The following is a 22,890-nucleotide window of genomic DNA, read 5'->3' on the forward strand; positions in this document are numbered from 1 at the left end:
TTCAGTGTCCTGGTCCTGCTCTTTGCCAGGCCCACATCGCTTGAGATCACAAACTCAACCAGGGCATGGTCGCTGGAGCCCAGGCAGCCTCCAAAACATGAACATGATCATGTTTACATGAAATATTTTTTTTTTTTCTGACGGGAATAACTAATGATAGCAACTTTGAGACAGTTACTGTTTTGTTAATGCATTCAAGTTACTTTTGTGGGCATAGAATTACAATTGGCGTATTTTCTGTTTAATAAGTAATTATTTAAGGCATTGCCTAAATAATTAGACCACCTCCTGAGAGCAATAACAATGTAAGCAAAGTGGAAAGCATCAGGTATGATGCTGAAAATGGACCATTCATAGTTGCTCGGGGTGTTGGAATGGATGTTCTTTCCTTTTTAACAGAAGGACAGCATTATTTCATTATTCTTTTTTTTTTTTTTTTTTTTTTTTTTTTTTAAGCATAGTGAGCATTCTTGAGCAGGAACATAATGGTTTAGAGGTACTATTGTATTGCTAATTTCCCAGTGTGTACCTCTTCACCTGTTTTATATAGCTCTGACACTTCTTCATGGTTTTCTGCTTTTTTATTTTTTAATGAAATTCTAATGCAAAAGGTGAACTGAACGTAGCATTTTCTTCCACGTGTGGATAAAAATCAAAACAGGAAATTCATCTGGCAGTGTTTAATTAAAGTTCTGATGTAAGATATTCTGCGAAATGTTCACCTTGCTACCTGATTTCAGTCTGCACTCTCATATGGTAAAATGATACATGAATGGACAAAGATCAGTCAGATAATTTGTCTAGGGCAGCTAAAAAAAATTTCCAGTTTTTTTTTTCCAAGTAAAAAATTTCTAGAATACCACTGAGTCTAGAGAAGATTCATTTGTGCCCCTGTTGAATCAATGAGATGCACTGTCTAGCATTATTGTAGGTGCTAACAGTATTTTGCAGCAAGAAATAGGAATCTGCTGAAGAGATTTGGAGTTTTCAACTCCTGGTGTTATGAAGGGATTCTATTAGTCTCTAGGAACTTTCACAGAATCACCGAGGATAGAAAGCACCTCCAAGATCATCTAGTTCCACTGTTCACCTACCACCAATATTTCCTCACTAAACCATGTCCTGTAATACAACATCTAAATGTTTCTTGATTACTTCCATCCCTGGAGATAGAACTTGGCTATTAGTCAATGTCTCTTAAATATCTTGAGTAAACATGTAATTTTGGCCCTTTCAAATTGACTCTCATTTGAATGAGCATATGAACAAATGTCATCTTGTGGTCCCTTAAAAGTGACTTATTTACTTGAAAGGTGTTCAGATTTCTAAGGATATTTTACAAGTAGAGTAGTAGATTTTTAAAGGTTTGGGGGAGTTTTCTGGAGAAAAGGAAGTTTCATAGCGGTTAATGTCAGAAGGATGCTTGAAGACAAAATAATTGAAGGTAAGGAATGGAAAAACACTTGAAGAAAAATACTTGAAGAGAATGGTATGAATAGATAATGTAGGTACTGAGCCATCCTCTCCTGTTCCAAGGATGACAATAACCTTACCACACATCAGAACAACTCCCTACAGGTTAAAAGACCAGGCTCTCTTCAATCATTAGATAACTCTTTAGAGGATAGCTCACTAAATGTTAAAACAAGAATAGCTTGAGATTGTGACTGATAATAAAATCTGTTAGCATCAGAGTGATATTTTAATTACAAGCTTTTTTCTTAACAGTAACATCCGTGCCGAATGTTGCATTTCTTTTAAAGTATTTATAATATTAACCTGATTTCAGTTTTAATGCTTTCAGGAATCCTGTTAATCTAAGTTGTAGAGACAACTTCTAATTTAATGACAGATTTAAAGCTGGAAACCTTTAGATGGATTCCAACCAATGAGCAAATCTAACACTACTTCATGTTTTTTGTTGAAGTAATGTTGTGAAGAGATGAGAAATTGAAGTATGGTACTACATTATATAAAAATACTGAATTGATATTGGAAAGGTTGTACATCAACTTTTATGTGCACAAACACTGTATCAAAGTGGGAGAAGATGATAGAAGTTGCAGATAGCACTATGAGGAATGGAGGCAGTTAAGGGAGCTTTTTGAAATAAATGGTCAAACTTTGCAGACAATCAGAAGTTTTAAGAGATCAGTATGAAGATAACCATAATACCATTTAGTTTCAAGATCACCTAAGGGAAGAATATCTAAAATTTGTCTACTGCTGTAGCAAAATAGGACCAGTAGGAGGAAAGCAATTATAGGTGTTTCATTTTGGAGAACAGAGGCAAAGAAGTCTGTTTGAAGTACAGGCAGAAATAGAACATGGATAAAAGAGATTGGCTGTCTGTAGGCAACTCACTGGTCACTGTTCTTTTCTGGACAGGTTACCTGTATCTGATGACCATAACTCTCTCCTGGCTGCTTACTGAAATAATAATTGATTACTGCCAAGTATTTTTTGTGTGAATGTGCTTGAGTGTGTGTATGTGGGCCTGATATACTAATCAAATCTGAATAGCCAGGTAGTAGGATAAGAGATCTGGACATAATGTGAGTACTAGTAGGTACTATTAACCTGTAAATTACAGGTAAATCCAGCAGCTAGTGATAATATGATAATATGAATGCCAATAAAAGTAGTGCCCTTGTCCACCAATAGTGTGTGGCTGGCCTTCTGTATTTTAGGTATTTGTTCTCACATCTTTAGAGTATATACTCAGATTTGCCATCTAGACCTGTGAATAGGAAGTTCAGTAACCACATGCACCAAGCAGGGAGGGGAGGAATCTTCTGGCTGTTTGGCTCCCTTGAGCTGGGAATGAGATCTCTCCACAGTCAAATTTGTTTTCTCTTTGGTGACAAAGACCAATAATTTTGGGGGCATTTTGGTTATCCATATTTAAAAAAGCTTAATTGATAGTTATGTCTTCTTTGGGAGTCAGACATTTTTAAAAAAAAAAAAAAAATGGTGAATAGAAACTAGATGAAACCAAACTCAATAAATAACCTATTAATTACAAAAAAGACAATTAGTTTGAAAGTTGTTAATATTAATTTCAACTTCACAGTATTTCAAATTTGTTTTACAGTTTACAAACATTTTATTCTACTCTGGATGCAAGTATGCAATAATGTGCTTTTGTTAATGGATTAGAGAAGCTGAATGTATTAGCTTTGCTGAATAAATAATATATCTGTATTATTTACGTATAAAGAAGTGTTTTGCTTTTTGGAATGAATGGTGTGATGCTTGAAGAAAATTGTACTGTTAGGAAATATCCAAAAACCTCATGTATTAAGTTTTCATTTATTTAAGTAAAGTGTATAATTTGTTTTCGTTCAAAATTGAATCATTTTGACTTGCACAGCTTTATTTAAAACACATCTGATGCTTATGCTTGAGGCAAAAAAGACTAATAATGAACAAACTATTAAATCTACAGAGTAATGAGTACTGAACATTAAAACAGGTGCGTTATGGGAACTACCATATGTTTTCAGCTGAACTTTGCTCAGAATTCCTATAAACTTCCACTGGTATTAAAAAGTAAACTGTTACTCTGCAACAGATCTTCAGTGATCTAACCTGTGCAGATAACAGATGTCTTGAAGGGCCTTCCAGCTTTTTTTCTTCCTAATGAAGTGTTAAAAATGAAGCCTATCGTCTATTTTCCTGTGCCCTTTTTTATCACTTTCTGAGTAAACAGAAAAGTGATTTATTACAGGGCAGTTGCCCACACGGTGACATTTTGGATGTGATCATCAAAATACTCCACGCTGGTTGTTCCATTTTCTGTATTGAATGTGGCAGAAGTTAGCATTTCACAAGGACATGCTGTATAATCTGCAGGACTTTCAGTACTCCTGTCTGAGTGTGCTGCTGCAGGAGTTCCCACAAGTCCATGACACAAACTTTAAATTTCTTAATCTGTATAAATCTAAAGGTTTCTATTGGGGAATTTTCTCAAAAATATTCTTGGAAAGAGGCAACAAACACTGTAGAGATGTAAGCTTTCATGTAAGCTAATGTTCAACCAGTTCCAAATATCTATCCTAATGCCCCATCCCTGGAGGCTTCCAGGGCCCAGTTGGATGGGACGCTGGGCAACCTGATCTGGTGGTTGGCAAGCTTGGTGGTCATTAAGGTGCCTTCCACTTTCATCCATTCTATAATCTAGTATCACTTTCTCCCTTAAGAGTAGCATCTTTAAACTATGCAAACTGCAGAAGAAAGCAAATCAATAACCAGAAGCTGAATGCCTATTTTCAGTCTCTTTTTAGGTATCATTTAGTAACATGACAAAGGAAGTTGCTGACTATGAAGAAGATGACAACAGGATCACTGAAAATGTTTTAGATTCCTACATCAGGAAGCAGTAAAACTCATTATTTTAGGGCATTACTAATAATAACCTTTTTGTTTCTGTCACTTCTCTCTAAGTCCTTGTGTTGGTCTTTTTTTCCTCTTTTTCAGTTTGCTCATACAATTGATACATGTCTTACAGCTTATACAAACATTCCTGATTTGGGTAATTGTCATCGGCATTTTAAAAAATATATATATATAGTAGCCTGTCAGCTCATAAAGGTTAATTGCTTACAAAGCATATTAGCAAACAAGTGACTATCTGTATTCAAAGTTTGTGGTGATAGAAGAAAGGGGAGTTGAACTAGATGGCCATTGGAGGTCCCTTCCAATTCTATGGATTCTATGATTCTACATTTGTGTAGCATCTCTATGAATCATGTATTGACCTGCATGCAGAGATCTGTATCTCTGATTCTGCCAATGCTAGAAATATTACATCTATTACTCTATTGGAGCTGTAGCAGATACATCAAAGTATCTCAGCAAATGCAGTAAGTTTCAAACTATGTAGTTTTTAAGTTCTTCTTCTAAAATTCTCAACTTCCTGAATAACCTGAATCCTGAATAATAATATGAAGTTATAATTCTGCTTAAATGATGATGTGTTACAGAAATAGCAGGTTTTTTTTAATCTACTCAATGTAAATGTTACCTGTGGAAATGGAATTGTGGAGAATGTATACGTTGTTGAAAGATTTGAAAAGAGTTGAGACTCTTACTGGGAGAATAAGGGGAATTAAGAGATCTTTTCCATACCACCTCCTTTTCCTCTTACTATAATACTGTTAATTCACAATATCCTAGCCTCCTGTAAAATGCCTTGTCCAAAAATAAATGGTGGCAAATAACACATTTAAGTACACTAAGATGTAATGAGATTCTGGGTTGTGCAAAAGTTAAAATTTGGATATCCCTAGCTTTTCATGTGTGCAGATGATAATCTATTTGATTTTACAGTTCAGCAAACTGAGAACATCCTTTCTACCCCACTGTGAGAAATATTAGAGGCAAGGGAATCCAGAATCAAAACAAGCAGTGTTGTAAATTATTAAAGAGGAGCTGTTTGTCCTGCTTACCCATTGATTGTACATAGGAATGGGTTGGCATGGTGAGCTTGAACCAATACATCAGTTAGTACTGTCAAAATGAGTTATTCATGAGTAGTAGGCAAATATCTGCCTGGAATCCTTATTTGATCTGGAATCCTATGGTAAGCTATATGATTTCTACTGTCACTTTACCATTAAACTATGAATGTTAGACTGCATCATATTATCTGTATGCATGTGTAACTAAAATATAATCAGCGTTTCTGTAGAAGGAGACAGTCTTTACAACGAATAGCATTTTTATACCAACATATGTAAAATCATAAATTTCATGCTGATTCTTGATCTTTGTATGTCATGTGCTTATTCCTCACTTTACGTTTTGTTCACATTTTGGCAGTATGCGTACCATCAACTGATAACTTAGCTTCTGCACTTATGTTATTGTTCAGATGGATGCTTCAGTTTTTCCAACACCAGGCTATGCATTTACAATGTACTGTGCTTAGTATATTCTCCCTTTTTAAGCATTAGTCTCATCCTAGTAGATACTAGGAATCACTTACAAGATTTTTTTGCTTTGTTTTTTTATTTATTTTAGTAATGGAAATGCAAATATATCCAGTGCGTTTCTCAGTCTTCTCGTGTATCTTATTCATTCATTCGGTTTGCATTTCATAAGCATAGTTTTGCAAAATCTGTACTAGTCTGTATGGGAAAATAAAAAAAAAACCCTAAAACTCAGTGGTACACAGCTGTCTGGATTTTAGTATAGCTTTGGAAGAAAATACCACTACTTTAATCATATCTACTGCTGATGCAATTCACTTCATAGCAATAGGATAAAGACCCTAAGTTATGATGTTGTATGAATAGCATACGAATTGCAACTCAGCCATGGATCTGAATTTGTTTTATAGATTGGAGTCTAATAGTGGGCATCTGTAGTGTGGCATCAAATCTCACGTTATAGCTACTGAAGATCAAATCAACAGTATCGATAATGTAGAATTCAGAGAGTACAAACCCTAAAGTGAGATATTGACCCACAGCTGATTGAGTACTCTTTAAACTGCGATAATCCTGCTCGCAAAACCTCTGATAATAGCGGCAGGTCTGACGTGCATTGTAGATGGCTGAAGTTTTATCTGCAGTTTATAAGTTCTTATTCTACATCCATTTGATAGCGGGTGCTGCCAGTTATGCTACTTTCCAGAGGGACTGTGTGTAGAAACTTAAGACTACTCATGCCAAATAGAGCATCATGTAACAAGGTGAATAAACAAAATCTTGTAAAAGGTTGAAATTATCTAGTGCCCCAATGGCATTTCCCTTCCCAGAATTATGCTGAAGACCTGGGAGATTGCTGATGATACAAAGCTGGGAGGAGTGGCTGACAAACCAGAAGGTTGTGCTACCGTTCACCTGGACAGACTAGAGAATTGGGCAGAGAGGAACCTGATGGGGTTCAACAAGAGCAAGTGTAGAACCCTACACCTAGGGAGGAATACCTGCATGCATTAGTATGGGTTAGTGGTTGAGTTGCCAGAGAAGAGCTCTGTGAAGAAGGATCTGGGGGTTCTGGTGAACAGCAGGTTGGCTGTGAGTAAACAGTGTGCCCTTGTGGCCAAGGATGCCAATGGTAACCTGGGGTACATTAAAGAGGGCATGGCCAGTAGGTTGAGGGAAGTGTTGCCTTACCAGGGAAGATCAAGGGGGGGGGAACATCTGGAATACTGGGTTCAGTTCTGGGATCTCAGTTCAAGAAAGACAGGGAACTTCTAGTCAGTCCATCAGAGGCTCACAAAGATAAGGGGCCTGGAGCATCTCCCTTATGAGGAAAGACTGAGAACCCTGGGGCTGTTCAGCCTGGAGAACAGAAAGCTGAGTGGGGATCTTATCAATACTTATAAACTTATAATGCTTATTAGGCAGAGCTCTTTTCAGTAGTGTGCAGTGACAGGACAAGGGGTAATGGGTACAAACTGGAATACAGGAAGTTTCTCTTGAACATGAGGAATTACTTTGCTTTGAGTGCAGTGGGACACTGGATCAAGTTGCCAGAGGGGTTGTGGAATCACCTTCTCTGGATATATTCAAAAACCACCTGGACACTTTCCCATGCAACTTATTTAGCAGGGAGTGGTTGGACTGGGGGATGTCCAGAAGTTCTAGCCTGTACAATTCAGTGATTCATTGGGGTGAGAATTTCTGCTAGAAATAAAGGATAGAAAAGTTGTCTGTGTCATCTGGACTGTTTTATTTAAATCTTTGTTTAAAGTTTGGTTTCCTTTGTCTGTCAAGGTTCTTTTGTTATGCAGCATTTCCTCACTTATAACACACCGGTGTCACCTTATTAAAAGGTCCCTTCTAAGGAGAACTGAAAAATGCACAAGAGTCAATGTAGGAACAGGTTGCTTCATGCAAAGGAATGTGATGCAGAAAACACAACCTAGTAAAACAATCAAGAGGGTGAGCAAAGTATTTCATGAGAGAAAAAGATTTCAAGTTTGGCTTTGAGTTAGTGAGAAGCTCTTGCAGCAGTAAAGAATGAGGAAAGCAAGCCTTTTGCTAACAAGTCTCTGCATTAAAAAAACCTAAGTTAGTGTAGGAGATAATGTACCTGAAAGTGGTTTATTATGTCTTTTATTGCTGAGAATTAATATGAAAATATGAATGGGGTAGGAGGAAGAAAAACTGAAGTGTAGATGTAGCCTGTCATTTTCATCTCTGCAAGAAGGAGGATTTCTTCTGTAATGCTCTCACACCCATTAGAAAAACATTTTAAAGTGTATATATTCATATATTTGCATATGACATTTTTTCTTGTGTAACCACTTATAAATGGCTACAACCATGCACTGTGGGAGGAGGGATATAAACGTTAGTAATGGAGAATACAAATGCCTACAGACATAAAAGCGTGCTCCTTCCTACACTGCAGGACTGTTCCCTGCAGGGGAGTTGTCAGTACTGTGCTGACAATGTTCTTTTTTTCTCTCAACATGCAGAATCATGAGCCCATTGTCAGCATAACTTCTGTAGGGGATTGGTTGCCAGAATGTATCCCCTTTCTTTTATTTTTGACGGATAAATGGGAATTAGGCCTGTGACTATGACAACCCAACCCAAATCTTTGGTCCGTTGATATGTCCAGACCCATCCAGGAAGAAAAAGCAGGAACAAAAAGGCAAACCAAGCAAGTCTAATAACTGAAGGTTGCTGTTGGGTCTCTGAAAGGCGTCATTTTAGCTATAGACTTTCTGTGGAGGGGCAGAAGGTTAGTGGTTTTGGGAAGATTAATGTTACAAGGTAACTTGCATCAGCCTAGTGCAGAACTCATACATCTTAAAGGGAGAAAAAAAGTCACTAGAATTTATTAGAACAATGACATTACAAATGTCTTCCAGCAATGATGTAATAGGATATCAAGTACATGTGGAAAAGGAAGTGGAAAGATGGTGATGTAATAATGTTCCTAAGTTTTATAAAATGACAAACAAATAAAGGTCAACTTCTGGGAGTCATCTCTGCCCTTGGACTTGGAAGAGACTTACTGTTTTGTATTTTTGAGTACTTAAAATGTTGAAAGAAGATGAAAGCATCAAGATTAACCCTTAGTTAAATTTGTTTCATCTCACTGGGGTCATATAAATGCAAATTCGTAGCAGATATCACCTTTTAATTGTAATGCAGAACTGTATTGATTAGCTCCTCACAGTTCAATAGCTGACCTGACATTGAGCCAACAGCTGCAACAGAATAATTTGTCACTATATTGTGTATTCACTTGTTGTGAACACTTTTATAAGTGCAAATTGAATTCACATAAAAATCATAGAATTTGATAATGGCTTGGGTTGAAAGATTATTCAACCCCTCTACCATGGGCAGAGTTCACAGCCACTAGAAAAGGCTGACCAGGGCCACATCCAGCCCTGGTCTGGGAGCACCTCTGAGCATGGGGCACCCTCAGCTTCTCTGAGAAGCCTGTGCCACACCACACTAAGGAATTTCTTCTGAAATCTTAAATCTCCTTTCTTCTACTTTAAAGCTGTTCTCCTTTGTCCTATCAATATCTACGCATGTAGATTTAAATTACAATCCCTTCTCCTCTTCCTGTTGCCCCTTCTCTGACGCAGCTCAGGATACTGTTGGCCTTCTGGTTCTACAAATATTCACTATTGGCTCATATCCATCTTTTTGTTCATCATGTCACCTAAGTCCTTCTCCACAGGGCTACTCTCAAGGAGTTCTTCTCCCAGTCTTTTTGAAGGCTTTGCCTCCTGCATCAGATGAGAGTTTTCAGCAGTGTTAACAGTGACAAGAGTAATATAACCATGAAATACCTTTCAGCAGTGAGGAAGATAGGTCTTCCGAAGCAGGAATCTGTCTGGATTCCTGTGCTGCTTATCTATAGGTAGTAATTTTTATATATTTTTATATGTATTTTTATAGTATTTTTATAACATCAAACATGGGAGTTGCTTGTTTAGCTTATTAGATGCATGCTGGAAGGTTTGTATTCAGTGCTCTTTGGCAGTGTTTGAGGGAAGTCACACTGACTCCAGATCTCAGGAGTGTTACTGGCTTAGGCTGGGGTTTTGCTTGTGAGGGGATTGCCCTCCTTTAGAGTTGCTACCACTAAGAAGTCTTGGTTAAAATCTTGCTCACAAAAGCAGGGTTTTTTTTTTTTCCTTCTTCCTCTGCTCCCCACTCACTAGTAGAAAGAAGGACTTGACTTTCCATGGATAACAAATTAAATTAAGAAAGCAACTGCCATTTAATGATTTTTCTTAATGATTGGCTACTGCTGTAATAAGTAATTATCCTTTTTGTGCTTTAAAGCAATTAATTATATGTGTCAACTTAAGTGAACTTCCACAGCTACAAGTTGAGAAGTACTAGTGTTGGAAGGGCAGGGGTGTCAGTTCCTTCTCTCATCACTTACAGATGGAAAGGGGATTTGAATACATTTGTTGTGCTCACCTCTGTTTGCCTGAAACAGCTTTCTTCTTATATCTGCCTGAACTAAAAAATCCTCTTACAATAGCTAGAGGCACTGAATATGAAAATCTCAATACTGACAAGGTTGGCACCTTACTTAGTGTGTTTGCAAATCCTTCTTTTTTCTTTTCTCTTTCTCCTCCTGTTGAAATCAGAAGTCTTGGCACACTACATGAACAGACAAGCTCTGACTATACAGTTTTAAAAAGCAGCTTAGTAATCACAATGCCTGGGAGCCTGGAATATTTTTGCAGTCCCTTGGCTCTTATGAAGTATGTGCCTTTCACTAGTGGAGAAAACCTGTGAAATATGGCCAGGTGATACATGAATATTGGATGATTTAGAGTCTGTCGCACTCAAGAAATAATCACACAGAAGGACGGTCTATTGCCAGGGTTTAGTGTATTTAACATCAAATGCTCATAAACTTACTAAAATTTAAATTGCATCCCTAATTACCAAATACATCTCATCGTTTTCTGTCACTCACAGCACAAATGTGAAAAGTTGGCAGAGTTAGAGCACTTTTCTACTCTGTTTACTGAAGGGCAATCTTTATGAATTTACCTCTGGAGAGTAAAAGACTCCTTACTGCAGCGCTAGATCAACTTCTCTGTCTTCTCTTGCATACAAATACTTTTCCTGATGCTTCATTATAAAGTGAACTGCTTTGGAAGCCTCCATCACTTTATATGGGTAGCAGTATTGAATGATTAAATCCTATTGTCTGCACTTCCTGTAGAAGTCATTAAAGTGGAAAAGAGCTACCTCTAAATTGAAATTCTGCCTTCAAGGTCATTATCATTTTACCTCTTCTGCCTTGTCTGACACATGCTGGTATATACTGTAAGAGTAAAAAATATACCCAATTTCCAATTAAAAAAAAAAAAAAAACAGAAAACAAAAAAACAAAGCCATAAAAACTGTCTAGCTGGAAAATGGGAAGATATCCATCAACACATAGCAGATTGCTCTCAGAGCCTGAAGTTTTCACGTCAACGACCAATAAAGTCAATCTCAAATCCTTCCATTTCCCTCCTTTTCCATGCATTGTTGCTTCTTTATCAGCAGATTTGTATAGTTGTGATGATGAATATCAGTCTGATTCCACATCTTTCACTAGAATAACCCTCAAAATATAACTTGGAATGTGTTCCTTAAGCCTTACTTATTCACCACTGCCTCAGACTTGTTTCTAACCCTGAACAATGATTATAGTGATAGCAATGATATGTTGGTAACTTTGGCAGGAAATATCTGATTAAACACTCAAACAGAAATGATCCTGTGTATTAGCCAGCATGCATCAGCAACTGTTATTTTTCCAGCATTAAATACAGTTTTAGTAAAGAAAAATTAAGTATGTTGACATCCTCATACAAAATCTGTGTTTCTACAGAAAATTATTTGAGCATCTTCAGTGAAATTGATCTATATGAGAAATAACCTGCTGGTGTAGTGAGTTATGAGCTGTAGTAGTGTGTGCTACTTGGTTGTAGCTAAAGGAGCAACCTGAGGGAGCTCACTTTCACAGAACACTTACCATCTTATCTGAATGCTTTTGGAAATCCTGAGAACAATTCAAACGTAGTGCAGATGAGTTGATCTTCCTCCACCTGGAAGATGCTGAAAATTTTGAAATTTATCACACTTCCAAAGTATTCTGGATTTATTTTTTTTCCCTATAGCTAATGTGCTTAATTTACTAAACTATTTCATGAAAAAAAAAAAATCTCAAGTTTAGTAATGGTAAAAGTTTGCAATCCTGTGGAGTGCCACACAGCCTTCAGGCTGTGGCTTGGACATGCCTAGTGCAGTGCAATTGCTGAAGACCACATGCATATTCTCTCTGCTCCCCTGAGCACCTCTGGATGCAATCAAGACAGGTTTTTTTTTTTTTTATTTCAGGTATACAATCCATTCTACTTCTATATTGGGATTAGAGTAAAGAAATAAGTGGCCTGACATAGCAAGAAAACCACATAATCTCTTCACCAAACAAATAACATACCTTATCTTTCACTATCAGCCTTTGTGAATGTAATCATCTGGAATGGATTGAGTGTTAGGAGAGATGCTTGAATTTCAATCAGGGTTCTCATCTAAACACCATGAACAACAGTGCTGCTGCAGAAAGGATGACTTTACCTCTAGCTGTATGTGTTACCCTAATCTAAAAAAGCCAACCAAATACCAATAATGCTAATACATCCAAAGGTGTTACCTTGTTCTTGGAAGCCCAGTTTTAAGAGGCTTATTCAGTGCAGATTTTGTGAGCCACAAACTAGTGGGAGGTGAGAGTATCATTTTATCCTTTAATCTTAATCTCAGCTGTCATGTCAATGTGAGAAAATAAAACTTGGCTCTGCAAGGCAATTTTTTAAACATTCTTAAATTTGATTCATATTTAAGTGATATTTCCAGTGGTTCTAATTTTAAGTGATTCATTTATAAGCTGTATTCATCATTTATTAATAAATAAATGCAAAGACATAGCAAATGCAAAGACAATTGGGTTGTGATCTTTTCTCTGGGTTTCTTCTGAAAGGCGTGTTACTTATTGAATCATAAGGGGAAAAAAAATAAATTACTGCAGTGACTTAAAACTGTTATATTTTGAACGTTAACCAACTAGGTTTTTTTAGCACACATCTTTGTCTTCGGCTACTGTCATCAAAACAGAATGAACCAGGGTTACATATTCTGCAGAGCAGATGAGATCACACCTGACCTGCAAAAGTCTTAATGTTCCCAGCCACCAGCCAGCTGTCGCTTTTCTCTGACACTGTGGCTTGTCACAGACAGGCTGCTCATAGCAGGTCCCATTTGTGCTTAAAACAAGACCTGTTGCCTGTTTACCATATTGAACTTTTGTGATCTTCCAAGGTACTCGAGTTATTTGAAATCTGTGCACACACAAAGACTTTTTCTTCTTTTTCTTTGCAATCAAGTATATTGGTAGTTGTTTATTATTACATTTATCTTCAGGTTTTTACAGTCTCCTTTCCCAATTGCATACTATTATCACCTCTTTATGCTAATACTCTCCCTTGCTGCCTGGATTATCACCCCTCCATTTATCTTCTTATCGTGTGTGATCTGCGGTACTCATTAGCTTCCTATTCTCAGATCACTTTTTGCCTTCTCAGCATGTCAGATGACCCTTTTATCGCTCAGCCACGTTTCAAAATCAGCTCAGAATAATGCTTTGTACTTCTTTACTATTTCCTAAGCTTTTTATTTCTTTGCTGCTTATTATATCTTGCTATCCACTTCTCTCCAACAAGACTTGTTTTAATGCCTACTCAATTAAATCAGGTTTTTTTGTTTGTTTGTTTTGGTTTGGTTTTTTTTGCTAGTACTCTCAGTTGCTTTCATTGCTAGGCTAGTACACTATTGATTTACACGGTTCAATATATCAGAGTATATATTTCCTAGTGAATTTCTTTCTCGATCATGTCCATTTAATCCACCTCTTTTCCAGTTTCCTCTTCAGACTAGACTTGGTATTCATGAAGCCAACAGTACATTAACTGCTTAACTCATTGGTTCTTGCACTTTACAAAGTGATTCATCCATAATCTTACACATTCTGCCTGAATTCAGCCGACTTGCATTTCTTGCTCTGGATATGGCTACTTAAAGCACTTGTTTAATGTATATTTTAGACAATTTATATGCCTGAGTTAATACTTTTGAGGCCACTGCATAAAATGTTTTCAGCTCATTGGCTTCAAGGTACTTAAACTTGTATATCTTAAAGCTGCCTTCCAGTTTTATGATACCTCATGTTAAATAATGAACATTTTAAAAAGAAATTGTGATTTTTTTTTCCCCTGAAGATCTTCTTATTAACAGCATGGGTTTTTATGACTTGTAGGCTTTTATGTAGGAATCCTTTTCAAAAAGAAACTTTCCTTTATCCATGTTAAAAACGCCTTCAGTGTCACGCAGGTATTGATAAACCTGATTTTCCTTATAAAGGATTTTAGAATAAGCAAACCTGTGACTGAGTTTAGAGCAGGAATTAAATACTTAATGTGTTGTACTATAAGGAGCAATTTTAGGCATACATACAATGGTTTGAATTGGAAAGCACCTTTAAAGAGGGTTTCAGCCCTCTGCTAAGGGCAGGGACAACTTCTACCAGACCCAAAGATCCATCCAGTGAAGCCTTGAATGTTTCCAGGGATGAAGCATCCACAGCTTCTCTGGGCATGCTGTTGCAGTTCCTTGCTTCCCTCTATGTAACTAATTTCTTTCTAATGTCTAATTTAAACCTACTCTCTTCTAGTTTAAAACCATAAAAATCATAATATGTTGCTTTAGTTTTTCTGTTATTTTAAAAGATTTTCAAGTAGTGGAACTTCTACCAGTTCTGGATTACGTGGGAATTCAGTGATCAGCATAGATTCTGAACTAGTGAAGCAGTGTATTTGAATAGTTATCCTAAAATGTATTGTTTCTTAATGTTTTTGGAGATTTTCTGTGTTTGGACTAGATGTCCTTTCAAGGTCCCTTCCAACTATTAGGACTCTGATTGTAGTGGTCTAACAGTTATTTAATTCTCTGACTGTAATATTTAGGAGGAGAGGTTGTGGTAAGCTTTGTTAAGCAGAGGGAAGAATGGGTTATAAACCTATTTCTCTGGTATTGATAAGAAAGCCCACTCAAAATGGCTGCAAAATACAGTGGCAATAAAAAGTTCCATTGCCACTGGAAAGCAGGAATTGGAATCTTCTAAAATGCTTTGTATGTTGTATTGACCTTATGCTTATAGGTGCTCTGCTGACAGTGTTACAGAAGCAACATAAAGGCTACTGTCAGACACAAGGGATAGAGTTTAAAGACCAGTCAACGATAAATTCTAAGACAGCCTCTCATTCTAGAGGCTACTACTTCAAAGTAATAAGGAGGTAAATTAAATCTGATTTTGGAATTGGCAGTATTTTCCACTGAAGGAGGCAAGCCTCTGCATCTGAAGGAAATAGATACATCATCTTGGTGTACATTTACCACTGCCATTAAAACAGAAAATCTGCAAACTGTTGCAAGTACTACTGTGAATATTTTTCAGAAAAAAAAAAAGATAATAACAACTCTCTTCAGATAATGGCTTCTTTCCCATAAGATATGTCAGAAAAGGGATATGGTGGTATGTCAGAACTTTACTGGATTTTTTTTTCTTTTCCTGAAAGGATGAATGTTTGCAGGAGAGAAGTCCAGTCATCTACTCATCATACTGTATTGCAGAGGATATACACTGAATTTCCTTTCATATCTAGTGATGAGTAGCAGTGCTACAGTCTATCTAGATGAGAAGTTTAATGCGGAATTTAAAATCTAGTGTAGAGCTGCTATGAATTCATCATTTTTTCCCTCTGCAGTGACAAATGTAATTTGGAATCATGTTATAGTTTTCTTTTTCTTCCTGTAAATCTGTGATTTTTTTTGTGACATACAAAAGATAAATTCATTTGGTATGTGGGAAAGATATCAGTTCTGCAATACCCAACAGGAGTGGAACTTCAGTGTGCTTTTCTGAATTTCAGCACTGCTCCCATGTAAGTTTTGTCTTTAGCCTTCTTGTATCATAGAATTATTAAGATTGGAAAAGACCCTTAAGTTCATCTAGTCCAAGCACTGACCCATGCCTACCAACCCATGTCCCTCAGTGCCATATCTACCTTTTTCTTGAACACCTCCAAGAATGGTGTCACCTCCAAGAATACCTCCATCACTTCCCTAGGCAGCCTGCTCCAATGGATTACTACTCATTCTGAGAAGAATTTTTTTTCTCAGTATCCACGTCAGGGAGACCTCTGAAAACCCTTATTCCAAGTGATCATGCCTTTACTGCCAAATAATGGAATTAGCATGCCTTCATGATCATTTTAGTGAGAACTATTGGTGATCAGTGGATGGCTGGACTGGGTGATCCTGTGGTTCTATGATTCTATGATTCAACTTACCATGAAGTCCAGCATAGCAGAACAATCTAGGATGTGAATAGATTTAGAGTTCGCGTCTGTGTTTAACAGAACTACAGCAGCTGCAAGTATGTTTTGCTACCTGCAACTTCTTTTAAGTACATCTGCATTCTTTCAGGATGTTGATTCAGAGCAGCTCTTTAAAAGGAACCTCTTTATCCTTTGCTGATGAATTTGATTTGTACGTTAGAGGATTTGCTTGATATTGCTTCATGCACACTCATCACATAGCAATCAAGTGACAAAAAACTTCTGACTGCTATTGACCTACACAACCTTTGTTCACTGGAACAGGTTGCCCAAGGAGGTTGTGGATGCCCCATCCCTGGAAGCATTCAAGGCCAGGCTGGATGTGGCTCTGGGCAGCCTGGTCTGCTGGTTTACGACCCTGCACGTAGCAGGGGGGTTGAAACTAGATGATTATTGTGGTCCTTTTCAACAGAGGCCATTCTATGAACTGAAGGTTAAAGACCTCTTATCCTGCTAACAATCTCTTCTGTTTGCTTGATAGTTCATAATACAATCAACAGAAATTAACTAATACCTATGCATGTGCTCAGGCCTGCATGCATGCACACAGTACAAAAAGAATTTAATAATGGATACAGTGATGAAAATAAGTGAAATCCCCTTGACACTGTTCATTTGTTTGACCCTTTAAGCTAACATCAAATAGGATTCCCAGTGAGTTTCACGTTCCTTGGCAGGTAACCAAATGATGCACTGTGTGTCTGTAAGCCCATTTCCATACTACATTAGGAATTTATCAAAGCAAGTCAAATAGCTTCTCTACAAAAATGAAGGAATCTTGAGAGAATTTTCTGTCTGTGCCTCAAGTTCTGTCCCTACTTATGACTTACTGTCATGGTTTTATGATTTTTGGTCATCAGTATTCCACACCATAACATCATGTAATGTACTGGGGGGGGGGTGTGACTTCTGCCGAATGTTCGTCTGACGGAGAAGAACTACATTTCCCCAAGAGGCTTTGCGGTCAGCAAGGAGATATAACTCTGGGCAAGGTCACCTGATTATTCTTCTTTGCCTGCTCTTCGCTGTCTGCGCTTTGCCATCTGCACTTCGCCGTCTGCTTTTCTTCAGTCACTCAACTGGACTGCACTTCTCACCTCAGCATTGTGGTGAGGTCTATCTACCATCCAGACAGACTCTCTCTCTCTCTCTCTCTCTCATTGTATTTTTTTGCTAATACTATATTTAGTAAAATCATTTGTTCCACCTCAGATTATTGCTGTTGTTTTCAAGTATTTTGGGGTCCCCTGTTTCCCCTTTCCCGGAGGCGCGGATCCGCAGATCCCTCCGCCCTGCTGGTCACGGAACCGGGCCGAACCAGCCCGTAAACCGTTGACACTTATAATTTCTCAGCATATATCCTTCAGCTGCTAGAGAGTTCATGATGTGACTTTCTTTGGTAATAAAAAATGTTTTGTCTCTGTGAAACAGTGACTGTAGGATTACTGTACTCCTGCTTTGGCAGGGGGGGTGGACTCGATGATCTCTGGAGGTCCCTTCCAACCCCTACAATTCTGTGATTCTGTGATAATGCTCAACCAAGTTGAAGTGCTAAATTGCTGCATACATAATTCAAAACTATATAGCGTATCTCTGCAAACTAATCTGAAGTTACCCCACATCACTGTGTTTGTGAGAAAGGGTAGTTTGTATTCACATCTTTTGAAAGAGGTGCTATTCTGTATACTACAAGAAGTAGTGACAGAAGCATTATACCTGTTATTATTCATATTTTAATACATTTTATGTTTTTTCAAAGTCATATGAATTACACTACTTTAATGTCATAATGCAAGAATGAAAGGAAAATAACCAACATGAGTTAGTGGCTGTGCTTTTTAAATGTGGTATTTGCAAGAATTCATTGCAATTTTAAATACTTAGTTGGACTGTTGCTACATTATTTTTCTGATGACGAGATAATTCTTATTTTATGGATAAAACTGTATAGAAATCTTGCTTGGAGAAAAGGTGTTTCTGCTTTACTGCTTGTGAATTTTAGAAATTCTTCATGGAATGAGCAAATATTTCACAAAGTTTGTGTGAATACATTTTTGTGTATGATTATGCATGATGCTTTATGCTTTGTTTTAGAGGGAAGTAGCTTTGTCAGACTAGACTAGAAAGAATTTTATCTCTGAGTCAATCATGGTAAAATTGCCAAAAGCAGCACAAAATCTCCTTCAGAGTAGTGATATTTTCCTGTTTCCATGAGAAGAAGAGCAAAAGGCAGGGAAGAAGAACCTTAGATGGTACAGCTTGTAGATCCTAATGCAACCAGGAACTATTAGGCCAGAAAGCTGATGAAGGGCCAGGAGCATCTCCTGTGTGAGGAAAGACTGAACCCTGAGGATGTTCTGGGTTCTAAGAAACTAGGAGAACTGAGAGGGGATCTCATCACTATTTGTAGATATCTCAAGGGTAGGGGTCAAGTTCATGGGTCCAGGTTCTTTTCAGCAGTGCCCAGTGACAGGAGCAACAGGCACAGGCTGACCAGTGAGGTGATAAAGTCTCCTTCTCCAGAGAGATTCAAACTCACCTGGATGCTTTCCTGTCAATCCAGGGAACCTGCTTTAGGGAGAATTGGACTGGGGGTTCTCCAGAAGTCCCTTCCAACCCCTACAGTTGTGTGATTCTGTGAACCCTTCAGATTTGGTGCTACTTCACACCATCGTGCCCTGCCTCTCTATGCCCACCCCGTATGCATTCCCATATTTTCTTAACTTTTTTTTTTTTAAGTCCTGAAATAGCTAGAGGTGCTATTTGTCTTTCTGCCCTGGCAAATTCCTTATTTTATTTGATGCTTAATAATGAATTTTCTAAACAGTTCATATGTAATGAATACTTTTGAAAATTTTGCTAAACTAATGATTCCATCCTGAACAGGAGGAAGCATGCACCCTGCATTGTGCTCCATAGCAATTAATTTATTAGTGGAGGCTTTTCCCTAATTAACCCTTTACCAATTATGTGAAAGTGTAAACATGTATGAATATATAAAGAGAAGTGCATGTTTTGCCATGGTTTGGACTGCAGTGGGGTAAATATCACGGAAATAGAGGGTACTGACAGAACTACATCATGGTAGGGGAATGCTTTGAATTTGCGTTTGAGATTCAAAGATGTAGAGATGCAACTTCTGTGAATTGTCTCTAAACTTACCTGTTTAGAGGCAAATATTGTTATTCCTGTGCTTTGCAGAAGTAAAACTTGTATATGCGAACCAGAAAATCTTTATTTGCAAAACTACTTTTTAAAACATATTTGTAGGAAAGCCAGTGTTTCAATAGAATATTTCCTACAGTTTTGTACCCAAGATGTTTTCCAAGAAGTGTGTTTGGAAGGCTTTTAGTTGCTTTCAGTCCATTTGCTATCTTTCTTGTTCAAGAGCTACTCTGAAAGCCTCCTATTTATTATGTTGGCCCATGATGTCAGAGGCAGATGTTGGTAGTATGGCAGTAGTGGTTAAACCTCCCCACTAATATTCCATTACATTTTGTGGCCTTTGACACATGGCAGCAGAAGGGCACTCTGACGCCACGTCAGGATGATGTTTGACATGGGAATGTGTATGAAGTGAAGGTTTTTCACTGAATTCCTTCATGAAGAAAAAATGGCAACTAATGACATTCATCAATGCTTGCTGAATGTTTCTGGAGACCAAACAGAGAACGTGAGCTCAGTAAAGTAGTGGAGGGTGGTGATATTCAGCAGTGACAACAGTATGTCACCTCCTGTGGTACAGATTTTCACAAGTGTGCCATGTAGGCTCTTGTTAGTTGCTGGTGAAAATGCATTGCTAATGGTGGTGAATATGTTGAGAAAAACTTGTTTTGTTGCTGATAGTTTTCTCAACCAAACATTGTGTTTTTTATATCATTTGTCGTTTCCATGGAAATAAATAAGAGGCTTTACTTTTGGAGTAACCTGTGTATACCAAGGAGAAGCCACTTGTATAATTTCTCAGGCAAAGAACACAGCACAAGGACAGTTTTATTTGTAGAGGCGTACTAATACAAAGGAGAACAGTTGTCAATTAATCTTGTATTTTTTTTAGTTCATTTAACCTGAAGTAAATGGTATCCTGATCATTTGGGGTGCTGCCTTTGGGAACTTGGGAGACATACTAATTCTCCACTTGGTCGATCCTGAATGCAAAACTATTAGCAACATAAAAGGTCTAACTGAAAATAACATGGTGGTTTGCACAGTGTCATCCTAAAGTATTTTTGTTTCTGTCCACTGAAGCATGTGAAGTTCAGGTGGAATGAGATTGGACTGCATCTGTTTCTGAAACCTCCTATTACTGCTGCTATTCTCCTACTGTCATCTCAGAATATTGCACTACCCAGAGTTTCTTGCATTACTTACAGTTATTTTTAAGGTGTATTTCTTTGTTTATTTCATGTTCTTCCTCCACATTAAAAAACTCCAGTGTCCCCTTTGAGTGCTATGAAATCTTATCTAGGGACCTCATTTTGTAGTCCTGGGGAAAAAAAGTAAATTTATCAGCTGTTAAAGTGAACAAGCAATAGGGAATAACATTTTCTTCTCTCTATTCCTGCAAAGTTGCTCCCTAGCCATGGCTCTCTCATTTGTGTTGCTCATAACTATCTGAAATTGGTCAGCTGAATATGAGCCAATTTTTAATATCGTTTTCTCCTCCTGCTAGCACAGCAATAAAGGGATATGAAGCAAGTTAAAGGAGCTGGACATTGACTCTTTTAAATATGAGTATCCATAGAAGATTTTGTATTCATTTAATAGTATTATTGTTGGTATGGCAGTAATAAAGGCAATTTAAGGTGATTCTAGGTGGTCATTTTGTTTGTTCATCCATTTACTTTGCTTTAGAATGATATAGTTCATCCTCCTCAACTTGTTTTGCAAGAGTTATTAAATGGTCTTTATGCATATCTCAGTAGAATCTAAATGGTCTTTATGCATATCTCAGTAGAATCACAGAAGCTTTCATTTTTATATCCTTGATTTATCCTTTTGAATTCCCTGTGACCACTGGACTGTAGCAAACAATCTGTATTTTTTTTCTTACCTCTAATACTGAGCATGTGCTATTCAATAAAACTAATGGTAATTTTTTGTCCTTTATCTTCCTCTTCCTTCAAGTCTGCCTTCTGTGCTGTACATGATGTTGGTTAATAAGCTTAATATAAGAAGAGACACAAACATATATGTTTGTGTGTGTAAATATAACTATATATATACAGATAGATATGAACTAAGTAGATTTATCCAATTCTGTTCCTACATAACTGGTTTTAGGTCAAAAAGACCTTTTTGCGTTCTAGAGTAAAAAGTATGGATCCTCATTTCTCTTGTACCAAGATAACTTCAAAATTTATCTTGTAGTTGTATGATTTGGATCTACCAGTTATTTATTTCATAGAAACCTAGAATGGCTTAGGTTAGAAGGGGCTTTAAAGATCATCTAGTTTCAATCTCCTGCTGTAGGCTGGTTGACCCCCAGTAGATCAGGCTGTCCAGGGCCCCATCCAACCTGGCCTTAAGCACTTCCAGGGGTGAAGCATCCACAACCTCTCTGGGCAACAGTGCCAGAGCCTCACTACCCTCTGAGTAAATAACTTCTTCCTAACATTTAAACTGTATCTCCCCTCTTTTAGTTTAAAGTCATCCAGTACTTGCATTTGCTTTGATTTCTTGAGATGAAATTTATTTCTAATTTTACTGATCAGTGCAACTCATTGCTTGCCAGTACTTGGGTTTGTTTGAATTTCTTGTGATAAAACATTTTTAATTTAGAAGTTTTCACCAGCAGGAGGGGCAAAAGGAGTACTGCCTGAGGGGCAAAAAGCAGTACTGCCTGTAACTTCTTGTCTTGCATCTTTCATAGGGATGGAAGAATAAGGTAGGAATCTTCTATTCCTAACTTTAGAGTTTTCTCCCTCCTCTGCGAAGGTGCAGCATCACCTTCAGAATAAAAGTCATCTGGCAACTCAGACCCATACTGAGCTAACCAGAAAATGTATATCATCCCTTGCAGAAGCTCAGAAATTTGTGCGTGGCTCCCCAAGGACATGTTTTATCAAAACAAAAGTATTGGTATAGCTTGAGGGGAATATTCTATTAACAATAAATATATTCTGCTTTCCTGAGCGCCCTGCATAATAAATGCAGATGCACTTACTCTGTTCAACATGATTTGTTTTTGAAAGCAACTCAAATATTCATCTTGCTTTGCTTTGCTAGTACTTGAGATATGAATAGTTAGTATCAAAAATTGTCAGTAAGCTTTTTACCCTGTTTCCCATTGTCTGTAAGCTACCCCTCTAACTACTACTGCAGATGGAACTGAAATGCCTGTCACTCAATGATAATACCTTTGCCCTTGTTTGCATCTTGAATTCAATCTGCCCAAAGAAGTAATGCTGAGACTAACTAAATTGGTAGCTCACAGTGCA

Source organism: Lagopus muta, chromosome 4 (genome assembly GCF_023343835.1).
Source record: "Lagopus muta isolate bLagMut1 chromosome 4, bLagMut1 primary, whole genome shotgun sequence".
Taxonomy (NCBI): domain Eukaryota; kingdom Metazoa; phylum Chordata; class Aves; order Galliformes; family Phasianidae; genus Lagopus; species Lagopus muta.